The sequence below is a fragment of the Echinops telfairi genome, unplaced genomic scaffold, assembly GCF_000313985.2.
Source record: "Echinops telfairi isolate 266 unplaced genomic scaffold, ASM31398v2 ScPeMD7_7469;HRSCAF=8507_1, whole genome shotgun sequence".
In the NCBI taxonomy this organism is placed as follows: Eukaryota; Metazoa; Chordata; class Mammalia; order Afrosoricida; family Tenrecidae; genus Echinops; species Echinops telfairi.
The window spans coordinates 78,427,297-78,431,529 of record NW_022111373.1 but is presented as its reverse complement, the minus strand read 5'-3'; the positions used below and the strand labels follow the sequence as shown (position 1 = coordinate 78,431,529).

Genomic DNA, 4,233 nt, shown 5'->3' with positions numbered 1-4,233 from the left:
CTCTTTTTCACGGCCCTTATGCTTTATCGTCCGTGACGTCCTTTTCCAGAGACTGGTCTCTCCTGATAACAAGTCCAAAAAGAGTATGTGAGATGAAGTCTTGCCAACCTTGGTTCTGAAGAGCACTCTGACTGTACTTCTTCCCAGACAGATGGTTGAGAACAAAGTAAATTAAAGCATAACTTAGGTCCTGGTGAATGCCCAGAGAGGGTAAAACAAGAGTATTGGCAGGCAGCAAGCGTGGTTATGTCTGGCACTCAGTGGCTTTAGGCGTACCCACCCTTCCTCTTCCCACGACAAAGGCCCTCTGCTTTCAGGACTCTCAGGGGCTTTTGATTTTTAAGTGCTCCGCTGCTGACTGCAAAGGCAGTGGTTCGAACCCACCAGGGATCCACAGGCGAAAAGACTTAGCGATCTGCTCTGGTAAAGACTGCAACCTGGAAGAGCCAGTGGGACAGTTCTGCTCTGCCTGTAGGGTTTCTGTCAGTCTGAATTCACGTGATACCTCCAACAAGGGCCACGGGGCCTTTTGTTTAAAACGAGTCTGGATTTGCCTGGTCAGGCCAGCGGCTTTTGATTTAGGATGGCCCTGCTTAAAAGTTTGTATTCTATGATTGGTGTCCTTGGTTTGATTTTTGGCCTGTTCCCTGTCCTCTGCAGAGGAACCATGCAGGTGTCTACCTACTTTCTTTCAGCATTATTTTCCAGCCGAGGTGCTGGAAACACCTCTGCCATGAGCCCTTCCTATCGTTCTTCGAGAAATCTCCACCAACCCAGGCATGTCGGGTGATTCTCTTTGGGTGGTTATTAGTTATGGTCATCTGCTGCTATTCACGGCTAATTGAAATGTAATTACGTGGTATGCAGAGATATAGTTGACCTACGTGGATTTGCTGCTGTTGTTGCTAGGTACTATCAAGGTAGTGCTGACTCTCTGCAGCCCTGTGCACCCAGCAGGCAATACTGCCCGCTCTGTGCCCTTCTTACAACTGCGGCTGTGTTTGGGCTTGTGGCTGGAGTCACTGTGTCGACTGGTCTTTTTGAAGACCTTCTTTTTTTCTTGACCAAGCATAATGTCCAGGGTGGCTATGGGTTCGAATCTCTGCCCTTTGGTTAGCAGCCCCAGCTATGACACACCATGGCTCAAGTGTTGAGTAGGACACAAAAACTGCCCTCGAGTTGATTTAGACTCATAGAGACCCAGTAGGAGAGAATGGAAATAGGGTTTCTGAGGCTGTACTTACATGAACAGATGGGTTCATCTTTCTCCCAGGGAATTGCTGATGACTTTGAATCCCCAACCTTGAGGGGGAATTCAAACCAGGGCTCCATGGATATGAGCATAATGTTGTTGTTAGGTGGCCTTTGAGTTGGTTCCAACCCGTAATGACCTGTCCAACAGGATGAATTGCTGCCCAGTCCTGCCCCATCCTTAGAATGGCTCCTCTGCTTGAGCCCATAGGAATACTAGTTGTGAATTATTTTGCTCCTATTTCTTATTGGGAATCGAAAACCCTAAATCGGGAATGTAAACCCTAACCACACAACACCTATTGTGAGTTTGCATTCTAGAAAAGACTGGTCTGAAACAATGGGGCACATGACTATCTGCTTTATGATCACAGTTAATTCAGGATTTTAGTCTCCGTTGGATGAAGAACACGGACCCGAGTCCAGGATCTGTCGCCATCTATCTTACCAGACAAGGCTAAACAGCAAGGGTGAAACAGCCTTTTTAAAAAAAATCATTTTATTGGGGGCTCGTATAACTCATCACAATCCATCCATCCATCCCTCCATCCACCCATGTGTCAAGCACATTTGTACATTTGTTGCCACTATCATTCTCAAAACATTTTCATTCTACTTGAGCCCTTAGTATCAGCTTCTCATTAAAAAAAAATCATTTTATTGGGGGCTCATACAACTCTTATCACAATCCATCCATCCATCCATTGTATCAAGCACATTTGTACATTTGTTGCCCTCATCATTCTCAAAACATTAGCTTTCCACTTGAGTCCTTGATGTCAGCCCCTCATTTTTCCCTTCCCTTCCCACCCCCCGTCCCTCACGAACCTTTGATAATTTAGAAATTATTAATATTTTGTCATGTCTTACCCTGCCCAACATCTCCCTTCACCCACTTTTCTGTTGTCCATCCCCAAGGGAGGGGGTTATATGTAGATCCTTGTGATCAGTTCCCCCTTTCTACCCCACCTTTCCTCCACCCTCCCAGTATCACTACTCTCACCACTGGTCCAGAGGGGTTCATCTGTCCTGGATTCCCTGTGTTTCCAGTTCCTATCTGTATCAGTGTACATCCTCTGGTCTAGCCAGATTTGTAAGGTAGAATTGGGATCATGATAGTGGGGGTTGGGTTGGGGGTGGGGGTAGCATTTAAGGACTAGAGGAAAGTTGTATGTTTCATCGGTACTAGTTTCATCGGTGCTACACTGCACCTTGACTGGCTCCTCTCCTCCCCTCGACCCTTCCGTAAGGGGATGTCCAGTTGTCTACAGATGGGCTTTGGGCCCCCACTCTGCACTCCCCCTCATTCACAATGGTATGATTTTTTTGTTCTTTGATGCCTGATACTTGGTCCCATCGACACCTCATGATCACACAGGCTGGTGTGCTTCTTCCATGTGGGCTTTGTTGTAAAGCAGCTTTTGTTTGATGAACTGGTTTGATGAACAGATTAGACTAATACCTTTTTTAAAGGTAGATAGTCTTTAAGGTCTTAAAACAATTTAATCTTTTAATTAGATAAAGCATTCTCTTAGAACCTATGTTCCCAAACTTGGCAGCTCTTTGGAATCATGGGAGTGGGGGAGGAGAGTAGAGACAGGGATCTGGTGCAAATACTTACAAATCCTGGGCTCCACTTGCAACTTAATGAGTCATAATCCCTAGGGAGCAGAGCCTGTGTTTACACCAGATTTCTGGGTGATTCCAGTGATCAGCCAAGTTTAGGAAACTAGGCCTTAGAGAAGCAGTCGCTTTCTGCTCAGCCTTCCTCATTGACATGAAGATACATTTCAGTCCACATTTTTATTTAGGCGCACATTTTATTTATTTATATAAAGTTTTTAAAAATCATTTTCTGTGCTCAGGAAAGAGGTTAATCTGGTTTTTGTCCAGTGATTATTTCTGTTCTTGCCCTAGGCCACTCTCTTCTCTTGCCTGGTCTAAGTAAGAAAAATAATAATTAATAATAATAATAATGCATCACCCTCTTCCATTTGTTAGAAAACCCCCCCAAAAATCTTAAGGAAAATACTTTCTTACCTTATAAAATCCAGTTTTCCTACCTTTGGCCTAATTGCACCCTTTTAAGCTCTTGACATGGATCAGTGGAGGCTTATTTCTCTGTTCTTCTAAATGAGAAAACAAAACAAAACATAAAAACCAGTTCCTCCATTAAGCTCAAGAGAAAGTTCCTTGTTCTCCAAATCCGTGTAGGAGGATAAGCTGTACGAAATCTCCCCCATCACCTGTCAGAAGCGCTTTCCTGACATTACAGAGGTGTGGAGGACATTTTAAGCCCTAAATTGGGCAGACCAAATTGGTCTGGCGACTGCTTAGTCATGATTAATCGCTCTAGAAATGATTCTGGCATGGGCGGGAGAGGGGAAGGGCCTAGACGTGCCTACCGGCCACCCGGGCTCCTGCTCTGGGGAGTGGACTCTGGGGTTTGGAATTCAGGGTGGTCTTCCTGAAAGCATCTGACTGGACTGCTGCCCTCCGGGTCTCCTGTTGCCTTTTCAGTCGTTTGTCAGCAGCTCAGTCCAGGAATCCCTTGGCTGCTGACCAGTGGCCCACAAGAGGTGCGCCTGCCAGCGCCAGCCAGGCCTTGGTGTCCTGACCTAGTTAATCCTCACACCCCAGCAAGCTTTCTCATGCCTCTGTCTTTCCTGCAGAATGCTGTCCTTCCGAGGTGACAAAGATGTCTTCTTTCAAAAACAAAGCCTTTCACTCTTTCCTTCTCTTTCTTTCTTGGAGACATCAATGCTTTGGGGAGAAGGAGTTGGTACCAAATCTAATAGAGTCTGAGCATGAATACATTTCCACTCTTAAAAGGTGTTTTTTTTAAAGTCACAATTATTGAGTTATAATGTGCATATTAGTAAAATTCACTCGTTGGGGTGTACAGTTGCATGAGTTTGGACAGATAATAGAGAGTTGTATAATCAGCACCATAATCTGAATGGAGACCATTTCCAGCGTCTA

At 45.2% G+C, this 4,233-nt stretch overlaps 1 long non-coding RNA gene across 2 annotated transcripts; it reads right to left on the bottom strand.

Moving 5' to 3' along the window:
- Nucleotides 1–3,067: 3,067 nt before the first annotated feature.
- Nucleotides 3,068–3,747, bottom strand: LOC123521076. 2 transcript variants are annotated; one of them, XR_006679566.1, is made up of 3 exons: nt 3,657–3,747; nt 3,292–3,380; nt 3,068–3,191 (listed from the first exon to the last, which is right to left on the bottom strand). It is a non-coding gene; the product is annotated as an uncharacterized LOC123521076 (long non-coding RNA). The 2 variants fall into 2 exon arrangements; XR_006679567.1 differs by lacking the exon at nt 3,657–3,747 and adding an exon at nt 3,498–3,539.
- Between the last annotated feature and the right edge of the window lie 486 nt (nt 3,748–4,233).